Source organism: Tamandua tetradactyla, chromosome 4 (genome assembly GCF_023851605.1).
Source record: "Tamandua tetradactyla isolate mTamTet1 chromosome 4, mTamTet1.pri, whole genome shotgun sequence".
NCBI lineage: Eukaryota > Metazoa > Chordata > Mammalia > Pilosa > Myrmecophagidae > Tamandua > Tamandua tetradactyla.
In genome coordinates this window covers 163,274,577-163,294,330 of record NC_135330.1, presented here as the reverse complement: position 1 = coordinate 163,294,330, position 19,754 = coordinate 163,274,577, and the positions used below count along the sequence as shown (strand labels likewise).

Sequence of the window (19,754 nt, the reverse complement as noted above, 5' to 3'; positions counted from 1 at the left end):
CCAATGTCCTGGGAGAGGGGAAGTGGTGGTTGCAATGAATTCATATGGACATATGCTTTTGTAAAATAGGCAAAAATAAGACATTGAACCACAGTTGGCTAAGATGACAATCTCTTCTCTCTCACACTTCCTTTTGGTCAGACGGCTTTGGAACAACTAGAGGTCATTTGGGGAATCTGGCTAAGGAGAATATGCGGCTGCATCTAGGATGGCTTTCATGGGATATGTTTACATGGTTTTCAGTCACTTGGGTGTAAAGTGAATGTTACCCCTCTGAGTATAGGAATGGCAACCAAGAATTCTCATACCTGAGTCATTATATAAAAGTGTGGGGCCAGGGTGGACAATGGTGGCTCAGTGGCAGAGTTCTCTCCTGCCATGCTGGAGATCTGGGTTCAATTCCCAGTGCCTGCCCATGCAAAAAAAAAAACAAAAAAAAGTGTGGGGCCAGAAAAATATTGTGAAATAAATTTAGATATGGGGAGTAAAAGCTAATCTCTAGAAGACTTTTCCATTTAGTCAGACATGCAAAGTTGTAAGTAGAGAATTTAGTTTTATTGTCATTTGGTCAATTCTCTGCTTGAGAATGCAATGTATATTTTTACAAATGTAACATTGTTTTTGGTGGGAATCACATGAGCTAGAATGTATCAGAATATCTGTATTTGTAGGACATAAACCTGCTCTACAAACAACAACAGATATTTCTATACATGAAATCACGCCATATACATTCAGCTTTTAACACAATGCTACAAGAATACATAGACAGGTAATTGATTAGTGTAATCGATTCAAAGAATTTTAAGATTAGTCATTGTCCAAGAAAGTTTGAAGTACCCTGAAAGCGCAGCATTTATATGTAAAAGAAACTTAGTAGAGGGTTTCCAAAATCTGCCTACCACCTTACAAATTTATATGACCTTATCAATAACAAATTGTGAAGCTGAAACAATTTCTTCTAAGCTGTCAATAAAAAAAAATTCTAAATCCATGCTAGAGGAAAGATAAAATCATCTTTGTTCTTTTTATAGAAAATGTTCTAAAAGCATTGTCAAATAAAAAAGTGATCAAAGAGTATATAGACAAAAAATAGGAAAAATTATTGTAGAGGTATGGCAGTAGTTAATAAGAATATTGTTATTTTTCTGTATTTTGTGGTGTATGGAATTTGTCTGCTTTTAAAATTTTATAATTTATTGTTATTTTTCTTATTCTAAATAAATATTTATATCCATACCTAATTTTTGTATTACTTTGGCATTATTTTTCTTGATAAAGACTCCCAAGTTGTGTAGCCTTTCAGGTTCCACAAAACCTGAATCTACCCTCTCTGCTTGAGCCCATTCCAAACAAGCTTATGTTCTCAATTCCATACACACCTTGCTCAGGATATTACCAACAACCTCAAGTTGGCAAATCCATCCATGATCAGTTCTCGGTCCTTGAATCACGCAGTGCTCTGCAGTATTTCACACAGTTTAGCCCTTCTTCTTGAAGCTCTTCTCATGGCTCGGTGACAGCACACCCACTTGCTTTTCCTACTGTGACCCTATCTGCTCTCCTCAGTCTCCATGCTGGCTTCTCTTCCCCTCGACCTCTACTGCCTCCTCTTATCTTCTTCCTCTGCAATCTGTCAGCTGATCTCAAATCATCTTCCAATTCTCAAACCACCAGCCCTGACATCTCCCCCAAATTCAGACCCATTTACCCAGTACTCTATCAGACATTTGTTTTCACTGTGATATTAAATATGCACCTCAAGCATCATACTCAAAACAGAACCTCTGATTCATCCCTCACCTTGATCTGCTCTTCCCCAATCCTTCCCAACCCAATAAATGATGCTATCAGCTGCAGAACTGGTTGTTCAAAATGAGAGCATAGGAGTCATTCTTCCTTTGAATTCCTGTATCCAAACCCATTAGAAGTTTCTCTTGACTCTTCCTTCCAAACATATCCAGCATCTCTCCACTTCAGCAAAACTTCTACTACCTAGACCGTGGCTGCAGTCTCAGAACAAGTTGCCTGTCTTCCACTCCTGCCCTGCTGCAATCCATTCTCCATACAGCAAAGTCATTTTAAAGCAGATCATGTCACTTCCCTTCTTAAAACATACTAGCAGCTTCCATTACACTCAGAACGAAATACCCTGGTCTACCACGCTCTACGGTCTCCTTCTCTGACTTTATTTGATCCCTTCTCCTGCTTGCCCACCGTGCTCCAGCCACACTGGCCTTTCTCTAACTTGAACACATCAAGCTCATTCCACCATAGGGTTTTGTACTTGCTGTTTCCTCTGCCTGGAATGCTCTTCCCCATGAGCTCTTCATGGCCAACCCCATCTTGTTGTTGCAGTCACTTCTTCAGAGAGGCCTTCTCTAAAGACCCACTCAAACTGGCTATCTTGTCACTCCACCACATCACCCTATTATAAAATTCTTTACATTGCGCTTATTATTATGTGATGCATCCTAATTTATCTGTCAGCTGCTTTTCTTCTGCACTAAAATGGAAATTCCATGAGAGCAAAGACTTGGTATGTCATATTCACCCCTGTGCCTCAAGCATTCAATAAATATTTGAAATATGAATGAATGAATGAATCTGTTTTACAGATGGGGAAACTGAGGCACAGGGAGAAAAGTTCCTAGACCAAGGTAACACAGTAGGTTGTAGAACCAACCCAGGCAGTCAGTCTTCAGTGTATGGTCTCGTTACTGCTACAATATTCTGTCCTTCTCCACCCACTACGCATAGACCTGCTTATAATTAAAGACCAGAAAGGCAAGAGAAAGGAGGATAGAAGGTGCTAGTGTTTCATGGATTCAAGGGAGGCTCCTCTTGGACCCCAAGGAGAAAATACAACTAGTGGGGTCTATTGTTAATTATAAAAGGTGGATTCAGAGTGGATTTCCAGAGCTATTGGAAATCTACCCACATTCTATTAAACCCATCACTGTGTCTTGAAGTCAGATTTGCAGCTGATTTTGACAAAGCTGCTCCCAAAGTCTTTCCAGGGATTACAAGCAGACATTAAAGTTGCTCCTGCTTTCTTGCCAACTCAAAACAAAACAAAAGAAAGCTCATTCCACGGCAGCATGTAACGTCCACCTTCAGGCCCAAGTGGGGTAAACTCAGGGTCTGACATTTGGCATTTATGATGTCCTTCCCTAAGGTGAGAGAAAATGGGGTGGAAGGCCTGCTGCCCACTCCCCCCATGACCACTTCCACCAACATGCTCTGAAACAGTCATTTCCATCCCCCTCAAGCAATGGACACTTTTAAAAAATGGTCTCGAGGTTCCTGCATTTGAGGTCATTTGTTTTGGCTGTAATTGATGAAATAGTGTGGTCTACTCTTCCGAGTGCCCAAGTCATGTCCTGATGTTAAATTCATCCATGGTGTGGCATGTTTTTATGCAATGAATATATACAGGCACCACCAGGAAATTAACTCCTCGTTAATTTAAGTATTTAACAGTTTCTTCATCCCACTCCAATCCCTCAGTCTCGCCTCTGCCACCCAGAGTTAACTTTTCGATTGTTTTTTTTCTTTTTTGCCTTTTCCCAAAATCTAGTAAAGTGGAAACTTTCCCTGTATTGTGCACATTCACCATGATTTTCTGTTCAATGTGTGACAACAGTAAAGGAGAAATGAAAGGGTTATAGATCCTTGCAATTGAGTATGTTTAAGCTCATCGCTTGGAAAAATAACTAATCACTTTAGCAAAGGTTATTCATTTGGAATCATACAATTTAAAAACACATTCCTCCTTTTCAGATGCAATTTTTGGAAATGCTAATAATTCAGCAGTTAGTAGAAAGGGCAGGTAAGTCATATATCAAGATCACATTCCAGTGCTCTACCATTTCTACTTTTGACACATAATAAAGGGCAACATATTAATAAGAGAGAGATTCAGAACTTACTTGCAACCAAGAATGACTGAAAAAAAAAAGATTATTATTTGACCTTTGTCTTTCTCTGCTAAAAGAAAACTAAGGACAAACTATCAGCTTTGGCTACACTGAATTAGCCAAGATTAGATTTCTTTACGTGGTCTCTTCTTATATGTTGCTTAGGAAGGATTAATAGCAATAAACATATGAACTTTAATATCAAAATTCACCAGTTACTATATAAATATGGAGAAAGTTAAACCTTAGATAAATCAGAAAACCTGGAATTAACTCAATTAAGAAGTGAATTAAATGTATATGCGTGTGTGTTCTCTTTTTGGGGTTTAGAGCATCCCAGCAGATACTTACTGATAAGTTTCCCAAAATTGAGGCCTGGGGCTGATTGGAGAGGTCAGAGATGCTTTGACTGAGTGGCAGACACACAGAAAGATAAACGCTACATCAGCATATTAACTTTGTTATTTTATTTTTAATATTTTTATTGCAATATCTTCATGTACATACAATCCATTCAAAGTATGCATCAATGGCTCACAATATCATCACATAGTTGTGTGTTCATCACCATGATCATTTTTAGAACATCTGCATCACTCTAGAAAAAGAAATAAAAAGAAGAAAAGGTAAAAACCATACCCTACCCCTTACCTCTCCCTCTCATTGACCACTAGTATTTCATCTACCCAATTTTTTTTACCCCGTATTTATTTATTATTTACCCTATTATTTATTTATTTATTGTCCTTTTTTTAATCTAGGGTATGGACAGATGAGTAAAAAATATGGGTAAAAAAATGAGCAAATAACAATGGGAACAAAGGTTAAAATACATTGGGTGGATGGAAATACTAGTGGTCAATGAGAGGGAGGGGTAAGGGGTATGGTATACATGAGTTTCTTCTTTTTTCATTCTACTTCTTTTTCTGGAGTGATGCAAATGTTCTAAAAAAATGATCATGGTGATGAATACACAACTCTGTGATGATATTGTGAGCCATTGACTGTACACCATGCATGGAATGTTTGTATAATAAGAATGTTTGTATGCTGTTTTATCAATAAAAATATTAAAAAAAAAAAGAATCAAGGCTACTGGAATACAGTTCAACAGTCTCAGGTACTTCCATCTAACCACTCCAATATTCATAAACTAAAAAATCTCTCAGCCATTGAAACTTTAGTTTGTCTCATTTCTCTCTTCCCCCTTTTGGTTAAGAAGGCTTTTTCAATCCCTTGATGCCGGGTCCTGGTTTATACCAGGATTTCTCAGCATGTTAATCTTAATAAGGAAGCATGGGCTCTCAGGAGTTCCCTGAAAAGCCATCTAATTGCACCACTCTGTATTTTTTTAAAAGGGCTCTACTAATAACCTGTTACATTCCAAAGGATGGAGAAGAAAAGAGCCTTTCCCTAACCAGATCCAAACAGGCTGGCTTGCATGGTGTATCTATTATCTACCAATGAACAGAATTGATCACAAAGCATAATTCCTAGGTAGGATATTTCTTCTATTTGCTTCAGTTTAATACATAGGGTAAAGAAATTTGAGTGTGTGCTAAAGTGCTGCTTTCTGAGAAAGGAAGGGTTGAGCGTTAGGCAGCTGGGCAGAACTTTTGGTGATAATCAAGGGATCTCAGAATCCCTTTTCAAGTCTCCTGGGCATCTTGGGCAGTTGAGCTATTGCTTCAGTTAAAAGCTCTCCTTCGAGAGAAGTAAAAGGCACATTATTTCCTTGGTCCAACTAGAAACTGCTCAAGGTGCTGATGAAGTCTCTCCTCTGGTTGAGGACAAGCCCAGCCATTCATTAAACATCTTTATTATTTCTTCATCACCACCAGGATAATGCCAATGGCATCAACCACAGTGGACAGGCTATCTAAGGTCCTAGTGGCCAGAGTGATAACCAGACGTCATGGTTATAACTCCCGGGACAGACATGGATGCTGTTCTTGATCCCTACACCCCACATTAAATACACCACAGAGCTCCTAAATTCACAGGTGACACATTCCCCCTTGCAAGTCCCCTGCAAAGGTAAGCAATATTCAAATACATATGACTTAAGAGGAATCTTTCTTTAAGAGATCTGGAAACCAACTTTTACCAGTGTATATTTTTCAGGTTTAAAGATGCTTTCCCCTTGACTTTCAGGTAGTGGTTGGTTTGAATTATTTGTTTAGTCCCTCAGATTTCATAGCAAAACTCAAACAATGTCCACTAAGTAAGCAGTGTGGGAGAGATTTTTGGCAGCTGAGAATACACACCCAAGGGTGAAGTCCAAAGTTGTTTTATTTCTACCCTGGTCACATTTTGGTCCATAACATTCTACTTGTAGAAGGAAAGGGCCAGTTGGCATTCAGTCTGGTGGAATTCCAAGTGGCCAACAGCCACCCATTTTACAGTACACCTTAAAGGATGCGTGTGCCTCATCTTGCCAATTACTTTTGCTAGAAGGATGTGCTTTCCTGATAAATGAAATCTGGAAAGCTCTCTTCCCTGTAATTTGCATGAGAGAATTGGTAAAGGGCCTATGAGGATCATGAGGTCTCTTCTACAATTCATCTGGAGTCACATGCAGTTATAAAGCTCCTTGTAAATAGCATGATTGCCACCATATTCCACGTGGAAATTACTCTGCAATTGAGCTCCATTACACATTCAGACTGAGCCTCCTTGAAAGAAGACATCTGAGTATTTGGGAATATTATCTGGGAATTTCAACTTTGAAAATGTTCAGTTGAAATGTTGGATAGATTTACTTAAAAAATAATTTTCCAGAAGTTTAAAATATTCAAATAATTACCTGGATTTGTTCTTCCTGTTGACATATAGGGACACATCCTAAAAACACCCACAATCTATCATAATTGCTTAGTCACTGAGTTTCAGTTCTTTCTGGGGAAAGAAGCCAGATTGGCTTACGAAAGTCACTCTAGCCTGGCTGCTCTCCAGAGCCTCAGTCTGGCCGGCCGTTTGAACTTGGATGCCCTGTAGCCATCTCAAAGCCCAGCCAACTCAGTGCTCTATGCTCCCACTTTTCCCCAGAATGGATCTCCTTTCCAATTCCCAGTTCACTAAAACTCATGAGAAATACCAGTACTCTCTGCTATTTCCTTTGTCCCACATACCCTGAGTCACCAAGGCTTGCAGAGCACTCCCATGCCCTATCTCTCACACACAACACCCCCCTTTCTACTCCCACTGTCCCCAGATCCCTGCCGCTTCAAGGCTGGATGATTATAATAGCCTCCTAACTAATCACTTGCTTGTTTTCCCTTCCAATTCACTGCCGCCACAGTAATCTCCCTAAAACACCATCGAATCATGCCAAACCCTTAATTAAAAATCTTCATTATCTCTTCATTACTACCAGGATAAAGTCCAAGCTCCTTAGTTTCCTTCCACTATCTGGCCTCAATCCACATTTCCAGCTTATTGCCCACTAGTTCCCCCACAGTTTCTGTTGGCGCCACTAAAACCAGTCTAGTCACACCATTCATCTCACCTGGAATGGTTTCTCCATCCCTTCTGGGGATTGTGTTCATTCTTTGAGGTTCAAGTCAAGTCCATCTGCAAAGATTCTTCCATGGATACCTGTGTTCTTCTTAGAGTTCCTGGACCATTCAATGTCCCTTAGATGTGTCTTGGGTCATTATTTAGTACCTGTGTTTTCTGTCTACTTAGACTATATCTGTCTCAAGATCAGGAATCGTCCAAGATACATGTTATACCTCCCTCTCCTTACAATCACCACCACCACTCCTCACCTTTCTCTCCAATAAATACTAATTGTGGTACGATTTGGTTATAAGATATTCAAAATTTGATGGCCAATGAAAAGAACTGCTGTGGTACGATCATGGTGGTCCTTTTTATTTGGGGCTCCCAGTGTCGGCAACTGATATGCCTGATTATAATGGAACTTCATTTGGTAGGAGTGGGTGCTCAGTTAAATTTAGCCAACCCCAAAGAGATAAAATTAAAGTAGGAGAAATGCTGGGGAAAATCATTCACATGGAAATATATTTTATTACCCTACACCCGTAAAGACCGAGGAATACAATAGGGGAAATTCTTGTGCACAGCAGTAGAATGATAGAGATAGAAGGAAGGTGGGTACAACTATTTTAATGCCTACATTATGATTTCCACTTAGATGGAAATTAAGTGTACAGGGAAACAAAACTCCATTTACACCAGAGTAAGGCACAGGTGATTCCCTTGATTCTTTTTCGTATTTTTTTTTATCTGTTTCAAATATTGGTCCCTTGGTCTGAAAAGATGGGTGGTTAAGAGCGCATGCACAAACACACACGGAGAGCACCTTCCCTTCTCTGTGCTAGCCTTCCCCCTTATACCTCCTCTAAACTCACCTGTCCAAGCACCTCTGAGATCCTGCAGGAGTTAAATGTTCTTGTCCTCATGGTGTCACATGATGGGACACGTGTGATCTCACATGCCAGTCATTGCAGGAGTGACAGTCTTCCTTGGAATCATCCCCACTTTTCTTCCATTTGCTGGGGAAAGCCATGACATTACAAAGCAAAACAAAGCGAAGGAGTGCACGGGTAGTTCAGTGATTAGGATGCCTGCCTTTCATGCGGGAGACCCCACGTTCCGTTCCCTGACCATGTACCCAAAGAGAAACAAAACAAAAAAACACAAAGCGAAAAATCTTCATAAGAAAAACCACACCAGGTGGTTGAAGATGTTAGTTAGACTTTCTTTTCTGATGCTTTCAAAGTTTTTCCTAGGAAATAGGAATCTGGTCTTCTTTAAAAGAAAGGCTTCTCTGTTTCTCCCAATACAACATTAAAAAAGAGTACTTCAGTCAAGGAGACCTGAGGTCACACTGCAGGTGAGGACCGAGCTGTTGTTTTCAAGAGCTGAGGATTCAGGATCGTTCTAAGCAATCCTCACACTCAGGTGACTTGCAGTTTCCCTTCCCATGCCAAGTCAAGGCAATATATGCAAACGTACAAATTACAAACACTATATTTCTTTGCTTTGTATATATGTTATACTATACAATGAAAAAGTTAAAAAAAAAAAAAAACTACCATAGAGGATATGGTTGAGGAAACAAACGATTGTAACACTATCCCACATTAATACAAATTGTTAATAGGGTGAGGGCTTATAAGATCTCTATATCCTGCCTGATTTTTCTGTAAGCCTACAATGTCTGTAATGAAATAAATTACTAAGGCTTAATGAAATGTCATACAAAAGGTTTTTACTCAAAAAAAGAAAAAAAAATGATTGGTCAATGATCCAAACTTATAAACAAAATGGAGTTAAAAGTTAATTAGAGGTAAAAGAAGTGACCGTCTCCCACCTGTGGTACTCAGTCAGGTCTTTCCCCTGCTGCTGACACACGTGAAGGAACACCTGTGATTGTCAATGAACTGAAACCTAACTTGGGAAGTTGGTTGAAAAAACATAAACTTGAATAATAAAGCACCCCTTCAGATAAACTTCATTACATTATCCAAACATGTTTTTAAAACTCTGAATTGGGATAAACAGTTTTACAAAAATTAAAATCATAGCTTTACAATGATAACAACTCTCACAGGCTGGAATATATATTTATCTTTGTGCTACCATGCTGGGTTGACCACTGTGGCTTTGTAGAAAGCTTTGGTAAAAAAAAAAAAAAAAAATTATGATTTCTTCTCTGCAATACTATGTTAAAGAGTTCAGGGGATTTGCACTCAGAAGTTATATAGCCAAGAGACAACCAAGTGCAATACAAAGAATTGGTCTGAAGTCTTTGTACCAAATGATATACAGTCTTTTCCTTCAGGGAGTGAAAACAAACCAAAAGTATGCACGGCTCCCTAAACTCCTGAATTCCCATACAAAATGACATCAACAGTTAGGGAAATTATAGATGTTAACACACCATGGAAAACAGATCTTGTGCAACTAATCATACCCAGGGCTTACTTTGTATAGATGATTTGCATTATGCACAATAAAATATATGTCATGTCTCAACTACAAACCTCCCTTGCTGAAAGGGTCTCTCACCTGAGCTGCTTTCATATGATGAAGTGAAAAAGTTTTAAAAAGCGCACAGTGGAAACAACCCGACACCCACAAACTCTCGTGATCCCAGTGCATCCACAAAGCTGCTTGAAAAAAAGAAGGTATCTTAGAAGTGGTACCTGGGGCAGGATTTTGACACAGGTGGGAGAGTATAGATAGTCATTTCTTTGGAGAAGAACGGAATACAAAAAGATGTGGATGTGAGTGGGAGTAATTCCTACGAAGAGGACAGACGTTTGACTAAGAGAACATTTTGGATGAAAGTTTTTCATTTTCATCGAAAAGCAAACCCCTTGAAACACAGATTTAGTCTCATCTATTTAAAAAATATATTTTTATTGTAAACCTTAACAAACAAACATACAAACATTCTTGACATACAAACATTCTGTACATGGTATACAATCAATGGCTCATAATATCATCACATAGTTGTGTATTCATCACCATGATCATTTTTTTGAACATTTGTATCTCTCCAGCAAAAGAAATAAAAAAGAAAAAGAACTCATATATTTACCATACATCCTATCCCTCCCTCTCATTGACCACTAATATTTCAGTCTACTCAATTTATTTTAACCTTTGTTCCCCCTATTATTTGTTCATTTTTATCCACATTTTGTACTCGTTTGTCCATACCCTACATAAAAGAAGCATCTGACACAAGGTTTTCTCAATCACACAGTGACATTGTAAAAGCTACATCATAATACAATCATCTTCAAGAAACATGACTATTAGAAGGCAGCTCTAAAGTTTCAGGCACTTCCCTCCAGCCACTCCAACACACCGTAAACTAAAAAAGGGATATCTGTAGAATACATAAGAATTACCTCCACGATAACCTCTTGACTCTGAAATCTCTCAGCCACTGACACTTTATTTTGTCTCATTACTCTCTTCCCCCTTTTTGGTCCAAAAGGTTTTCTCAATCCCTCGATGCTGAGTCCTAGCTCATCCCAGGATATCTGTCCCATGTTGCAAGGGAGGTTTATACCCCTGGGAGTCATGTACCAGTCTCACCCATTTTTGCATCCCTAGCAACCAGCACAGTGCCAGATACATAGTAGGTGGGTGATACATGTCTGGTGGATTGGTGCGTGGGAACTTCATTGTTTCAGGATCAAATATCTCTAATAAAAAGCTGACTAATGTGTTTCCTTTTTACTTTTTAAGCTTTATTTTTTGAACAATTTCAGATTTTCAGGAAAACTGTAAAAGTAGTACAGAGAGAGCACATGATATTTCCTTCAGTCTAAACGATTTGAGATAAACCTATAATGAATGCTAACACTGGATATTTTATCCTAAGTTACAAACAGCCATTTGCAAACCATTGGAACAGTGGGTTTTTTTTTTCTTTCCATTTATTCTATGGAACTACATTTGTCATCTTCATAATTTAGTGACTTACTATACGGCTTTCTTTTTTGTTGTGGCAACATATATATGACAAAAATTTTCCGGTTTAACCAATATTAAGTGTACACTTGAATGGTATTAATCACAGTCAAGCGTTATGCTACCATCACCACCAGCCACTACTAAGACATTTTTATTACCCCAAATAGAAACTCTGTGTCAATTAAACAATAACTCTCTATTCTCCCCTTGCCCCAGACCCTGGTAATGGCTAATCTACTCTCTGTCTCTATGAATTTGCTAGAGATTGCATATAAATGAAACCATACAGTATCTGCTCTTTCGTGTCTGGCTTATTTAACTCAGCATGATGTCTTTAAGGTTCACCCATGCTGTAGCATGTATCAGAACTTCATTCTTTTTTATAGCTGAATAATATTCCACTGCATGGATGTACCACATCTTATTTATCTATTCATCTGTTGATGGACACTTGGGTAATTTCCACTTTCGGCTATTATGACTAATGCTTATGGTAATTAACGTACAGGTATCTGTGTGAATCCCTGCTTTCATTCTTTTGTGTATATACCTAGAAGTGAGATTGCCAGGTCATATGGTGACTAGTGTATTTATAACATCCTCTATTTGGTTTAAACTTTTTTTCCTTTTCCTATTGGCCGTTGGGTTTCTTGACTTTCTGACCATGTTGGGCAGGAAGATGGAAATGTGTAGATCATTATTCTATGCACATGTTTAATATTCTACTTGCCTTATGGGAAGTGTGAGATTCAGACTGGATAAAGCACCCTTTCAAAGTAGAGAGGCTGTCTTCATGCCTAAGGCAGCTAACAATGCCACCAAAGCATGTCTAAAACTTTTTATTTTGAATGACATTACGGCCTTCAGAGAAAAAGGGTGAGAGGTATCTTCACAATGATTCAGGTACTACAGGCAATATGTCTATAAAAAATTCAATTTATGAGATTGAAGTTTTCCCAGGACCTTTTCCCAGGTCAAATAAACAATTCTTGGCCCTGGCGAAAATATTACATCATACACCTTCCAGTCTAAAGAGGAAACTACAACGACCCTACCCTACTGGAAGGTCATTGGTAGCACAAAGCAGAAATAAGAGCAGAACAATCATATTTAGAGAGGAAAAAAGATGGCGGCCTTTCCTTCTGTGTGAGCTTGGCAGTCTCCATGGTAACAGCATGCTAATTGATGAACTGGGTACCTGAAGTCTGTGGCCACTCGCCCCAAGACCTTTAGGCACAAAAGCGCCACCTAGCGAAGAAATCAAGATTCAAAACTTTCCAAGCAACCCCATCTTTCCTCATTCCACTTTCGGTTGAAAAACAATTACACAAACACGCATATAATTTTAAACATTTTAACAAAGAATGCTGATTTAAGAGTAAAAATATTAAAGTAGTCAAATGAACTGATGACTAGGAAATTCCAAGATCTGAACATTTTGTATCGCTTAAAATAATTAAGACTACTTTCACTCATGTACATTTTCAAAAGTGCTGATATCTTAGCTCTCAAAGTAAAAAAAAAAAAATCTTCAGACTTCTATAAGAAAACAAAAGAATCATGGATGAGATGGCAAGGAAGAGAAACAAGACCTTTTAGTATATTCCAGGTCATATTGTCTGTTTATGAACAATGTGACTGTATTGCTAATCAAAAAATTAAATTAAAAAAGTGCAGTCAGCACATATTTATGTTGAAGGCAACTGCTTCGTTGTAGAACAATATAATCAGTCACATTAAATTTACTTGAAAAGTAAAATGCCTCCTCCCCATGAAGTTATAGAATTTTCTCCAAGTGAAAGTACTTGTCTCCTAAATGTAAACCAGGACATACATAAAGTTAAAAATATGTCTTCATCTCTCTCACACACAAAGACACACTCTCTCTCCTCTGAGAAGCAAACATCTCAGCTGTCAATTTTTCTAAAAACACAAGTCAATGGCACGCAGCTTCCTTGGACAAACTCTACCAAGTACTTCACTTAGTTTTTTCTGTGGATGTAGTAGCTACAAAAGTAAATGAATGTAAAAAAGTTATAAAACAAAGCTCAAAGGACGTGTCCTTCATGTTGCCGCAATTGCTTAAAGAATTCCACTAATCTTGCGCAATGCTGACAGAAAAAAAATGCATGGAATCCTGTGCCAAATGCCGCTTACTGTCATGATCAAGACACGAATCAAGAGAAACCCGCAGGAGATCTTCCTGTGATTCCAGGCCTCCAGTCAGTGTGTTTGGGAGTGGCACCTTCCATTGCACTAAAAAAAAAAAAAAAAAAGTATGATAATTTGTTTCAAGTCTGCTTTACAAGAAGGCAAAATATCTAAGTGAAAAATATCATGGAGTCTTGAAGATGGTTTGTCTCTATTTGTGGTTGAATTCTTTATGTCCATAGATCACTGTATGAGTAGGGAAGAGACCCTGTGGATTCCAAAATTGCTTCCCAAAAATCGAAACAAAGTATTATTCACACAAACTATACAGCTTTTGCACAATAAAGTGGTTGCATTTTTAAGCCGGTTTTTAAATTTTGAAGCAGATCTTCAGTGAAAAATCTACTTTAAAAAACCACACTACAATCACATTTTATGTTCATTTGCATTTTGAATGAATATTTGGGGAAAATGAATTTCTACTATATTTAAAGGTAATAATTAAAGATAAAAATCAATACTCTGGGAGTAGTCCATGTACAGGTCTGGAATTTTGCATATTTTAGCTATATGAATCACAGATTATGGTCTGAACACAATCTAATCTTTTTTTGTTGCATGGGCAGTGAACATAATCTAAACTTAGTAGCATGCTTTGATGTACCCAATGTTGTTATAAAATATAAGTAAAATATTAAATACATAATTTAAGCCATTATTATATGACATGTATCTACAATTTTCCCTTATTTATATTCACTCAAAGAATTACATTGAATAGAGGTTGACAGCTACAATAAAGTTGAAGTGAAGATGTTTGAAGATTTTAGATATATATATATATATATTTCTGTCTTTTACTGTCTAAGCATGTGATTTTAACTAAATATAAAATAGTGTAGAATCAACGGCAAAGCCATTACACTGTAGAAATGGGCTAAAATGAGAGATTAATTGGTTTCAGTACTGTAAACAAAGGTGAAATAAATGTACAAATATGCACATTATGTACAAATATGTACATTATAAACAAAGGGGAAATATGTATCTTACAAACAAAGGTCAAATATGCACAATTTTTGCTGTATAATATTCAATTTATGACTGTAGTCCCAGGATTAAAAGTTAAAAAGAAGTAAAATACTGAACTATACTATCTAAACTGTGGGCACAACCATTCTCTTCAGTTCATATAAATGGATCCAAATTGAACTTATCTGTTTGGAAATTGTTCTTTGAACAAATACTGCAATCCAGAATTTAGTAATGGATAACTTAAGTGGGGGGGAACCCACAAAACAGTTAGAACTCAATTCTGGAGTATCAGAAAATATTCATCTTGCTAAAACTATAGGCAGTATGTGAAAAACCTTTGTGTTTGTATAGATTATGTGATTGCGAAACTATTATTTTGTTCTAAAAGTATAAGCCATTTTGGGTGCTTAGTTCTGTGTACAGTGGAGGAAAACATAACATTCTCCATGAAATATTACAACTATTTTCTATTTTTAAATTACTGTATGTTACAAGACACATTTTACCACACACTAGATGAGCTGCATGTCCAAATGGACAGACTTGCATATCCAAATAAATGATTTGCAGTTGATTGTCCATTAATGAACAGGAATACTGAGTGTCTCATCCCTCATTTTGACCATTTTAACAACTAAATTGGAGCTAATGACCTTTCTATTCAGAATTCTACGTTAAAACAAGCATGAGAGCTGACGTTAAAATTATTTAAATGAAACAATATCATGGTTTCCTATTTTTTGAAAATCTACTTTACAACCTGTAATTATATACTGCATGATCAGAAATACTACGACACTACTCTCTCCATGTAATCTGTGAAAATTTCATTAACTTCCTGGGAATCCCATTATACTCTGCAAACCTGTTTAAATCATTAGCCACTCCATCAGATAAATTAACTGGAAACAAAGCACAAGGAATTTTTCTCAATAAGATTTTATTTACCCACTGCATTCACTCACTCATTCAAGGAACAATTATTTATTGAGCGTCTAAAAAGTACCAGGCACTGGGTATTATGACAGCAAACAAAAGAGGCGTGGTCCCTACTTTCATGAGGGAGACAGACATGAAACAAGTAAATGAGAAGATAAAACCGTAGTTACAGATTTATGTGAGTGAGATGAAGGCAGGGATGAGGTGTTTGAAGGAGAATAATGATAACCTATTTTAAGATCGGGTCTTCAGAGAGGCCTCTCCAAGAAAGTGACATTTAAGTCACCTGAAGAGCAGCCTGAGGTAGCCAGGTGATGAGTGCGGCTGAAGGAGGCTTGTCAGATTTAAGGGGAAAAAAAAAACAACAGATGCCCAGCTCATTTTGAATTTCAGATAACAGCCAAATAGTTTTTAGGTTTGAAATATTTTGTAATTGTAAGGTTGCAATATTCAGGACTACCAAAAAAGCATTTGTTGTTTCTCTGACCACCTGGGTGGGGGTGAAGGTGGATGGAAGGGTGAGCAGAGATAAAAGCAGGTGGGAAGTGCCTGAGGCCAGCCGGGCCCTGGCCTGTGCAGAGACGCGCAGTGGCTGGCAGGTAGTGATGGGGGGGGGGGGGGGGTGTTGGTGAGATGAGGTGGGAGGGCCAGAGACCTGAGATGACTCCAAGACTTGAAGGTAGAATTCTTTCACGCCTTTGATTATGCCTAGATCAGAGTCCAGTAGCACACCAGTCAGAACAATTTACATTCACTACGATAACTTTTCAATAAACAAAAATCTGAGAAACCGTCTCAGCAAATATGTAAACTCTAAACTCCAGCAAGATTTGCTTATCTTCTTGAAAGATAAATGTAAATAAGGATTTAGTGGATAAAAGGTGTGTAGGTTCAGTCTCCGCTTTCCCCTTGGATATTTTATCAGGAGCTGGTTGAGCCTGTCAGCATCCGCACAACTGTCCTGAAAGATGCTGTCTGGGGAAACATATGCAGGGGAATTTGACTCAGTCCTTGCCTATTTTAAAGGCCATTCATTTCAGCCCCCTTAGATAGTCTCACGGAAGCCTCCCTGGTAATTTAGCACATTTAGATCTCTTGAGTCATGTAAACAGACTAGCCTGTGTTTAGCAATCTTCTACCTGGTGTTAGAAATCATATAGTTACACAACCTCTGCATCGTTTCTCCCCAACCCCACAAAATGTGCGTATAAGTGTCAATGAGTTTGTTTACCATCTGTTGCAAATTTGTTAACATTCATCTGGTAGCTTTTTATTACTATCCAATTAACTAATATATTGCAAGATCTTTCCCTTCAATCCTGAAGTAATCTAGAAAATAACAGGAAAATGATCAAAATGGCTCTATTCTACCAAGTTCTAAAATAGAATGAAGTTAACTCTAGCTGTTCCATAGCCTCTGGGCTTGTCAGTGCGCACGTGTGCCTCTACTAGAATTCATTCACTCGGTATTTATTAAGTTTATACTGTGTGCCATACAAGGTATAGATCTAGCACTTTTGAATGAGAGGTCAAATAAAGCCTTATTTGATATGCTAACACGTTCATTGAGGCTCTCCTAAGTTAAAAGTCAAGCACAATGACAAATTTTAGGGGCCTTTTACTAAGTCATATTTTGAAATAGTGATGGAAATTCGAAGAATCCCTGAAGAACAGAGTTTGAACAGGTGTAAGCTAAGGGTAACAAATCTCATTTCCTTTTAAAATGCCAAGGGTGACTTGTTCCAAATATATTTGAGACCAGCAATTATGCTGAGTAGAATCAAAACTGCCTAACCATTTCTCCTCATGAAGCTAAGTATCGAATTGCTTTACCACCTGGCATCTCTGCTACTCAGGATATACCCAGAAGATCTGAAGGCAGGGATGTGAACAGACATTTGTACACCAATGTTCATAGTGGTTTTGTTCATGATTGTCAAAAGATGGAAACAATCCAAGTGGCCATCAACAGATGGTGTATGACATATGATGTGGTATATGACTGTCATGGTCAGGTTCATGTGTCAATTTGGCCAAGTGGTGGTACCTGTTTGTCTGGTTGGGCAAGTGCTGGCCTGTCTGTTGCAATGAGGACATTTCATAGAATTAGATCATGATCACGTCAGATGCATCCACAGCTGATTCCATTTGTAATCAGCCAAAGGGGAGTGTCCTCTGCAATGAGTGATGCTTAATCTCATCACGGGAAGCCTTTTAAGGAGGATTCAGAAGAGAAAGACGCTATTCCTGCTTCAGCTGGCAAGCCTCTCCTGTGGAGTTCGTCCAGACCCTCCATCAGAGTCGTCGGCTTCACAACCTGCCCTGCAGATTTTGGACTCCGCATTCCTGCAGTCATGTGAGACACTTTTATACATTTTATATTTGCGAGTGTTCCCTGTTGTTTCTGTAGAGAACCCTAGCTAATACAATGACATATGATGGAATATTATTCAGCTGTAAGAAGGAATGAAGTCCTGCAGCATATGACAACATGCATGAGCCTTGAGGACATTAAGTGAAGGAAGCCAGAAACTGTAAACTCCCCAGAAAACTGTGTCTTTTCACTTTTATTTTTCCGTACATTATTGGCTGAGGAAAGGTAAATCAGATTTTCGCAATCACATGGACACAGCTTAAAAACTATATCATTATACAATCATCTTCATAATCAAGGCTATTGGATTACATTTCAACAGTACCAGGTATTTCCCTCTAGCTACTCCAATACACCAAAAACTGAAAAGGAATATTTATGTACTATATAAGAATAACCTCCAGAACGACATCTCAACTCTATTTGAGATCTCTCAGCCACGGAAACTTTATTTTGTTTCATTTTTCTTCCCTGTATTGGTCAAGAAGGCTTTCTCATCCCACGATGCCATGGCCAGGCTCATTGCTGGGAGTCATGTCCCATGTGGGGGGTGGGGCTCAGCCCACTCTTAATAACTGTCTTTCCGCTCACTCCAGAGCACTGGTAGTCACTGGAAACAGTGCTGCAAAGGCAGTTGGAGATAAGGTCTTTGGCTTTGAGGCCCTTGTTGGTCTATTGGGAAGCCTCACCAAACAACGGCATATGTGAACTAAAAGGAACACGAACACATGGAGAAGTATTCATGTAAGCAAAGAGGAAGAGCCATCCTGAATAGCATGGCGAGGTCGGCGAACACTGGCCACTTTGACTAGGACGACCTGGAAATGCCTAATGGGAGAGTTCAGAGATTGACTTTGATCTTTTAGGGCAAGGATCCTACAAAGTAGCTCATAACACATGCACATTTTCTTGTGACCACGAACAGACTAAAGGCAGTCTTTAGCTAAAGTATTGCATCACATGTTTTCACAAAGATTCCAGCTCATGTAGAGTGGAAAGAGTCTTGAGAGCCTCAGAAAATTGCCCTAGTTCTGGTTTCCTTTTGGATCTTTAAATGTGTCCTCAAAGTACACAAGATAGTCGGGAACCATTTACATCTATGAGTGAAGACTCGGTCAGACCCTCTCCTTTCCAACATTTCCAGACTAGTGCTAGGACTTTTGTAAATTCCCTCAGAAAACTGTGTCTTTTCATCTTTCTATTCCCATATATTGTTGGCTGAGGAAAGGTAAATCAGACTAATTGTTCCAGTGGAGGTGGGAGATAAAGGTGGGCTTTAGTTTGGTAAACTTCTTTTGCATTTCCAGAACGGTTATGTAGATGTGCTTTCCTTCTAGTAATGTCTTTGGAATGGGGAGAAAGGGCTCCTTTGGGCCCTCTGATATGAGAAGCAAAAACTTCTATTTTTCTACGCAGGATCACATTTTAAGGGGCTGAAGGCCAACAGTCCTGAAGTTCTCAGCATCCCATGAAGGGAAATGATTCTTCTCTGGCTGGATGCTGAGATCAGATGTTTGGTGATAACATTAGGATGCAGCAGGGATTTTTCTCTGAGAAAAAGTTGTTGACTTCTCTTGAATGGGAAGATTGGAATGGATGACTCCGTGTCACTGCTTGAATCAGTAAGGCTGAGATTGTCAAACAATTTTTTCCCTGTCACTAAAGATACCATATTGATGCTATTGTTGTGACTTTCCTAGCATGTGACACACTGCAGAAATCAGAGTGTCAAGCTCATGCATATTTTTACCAATACACCTATTGTAATAGAAAGACACGTGGTGTGGGAAAAAAATCTATTGAGAGCACTCACTGCAGTTCCTTCCTTGTTGAAAAGCTCAATCAAATGCTGAGCCATCATTGCCAGGTGT

The 19,754-nt window shown here is 38.5% G+C and overlaps 1 pseudogene; it reads right to left on the bottom strand.

Moving 5' to 3' along the window:
- The window catches only part of LOC143680548 (small ribosomal subunit protein eS17 pseudogene), a 32,772-nt pseudogene extending 24,425 nt beyond the window's left edge, over nt 1–8,347 (bottom strand).
- Between the last annotated feature and the right edge of the window lie 11,407 nt (nt 8,348–19,754).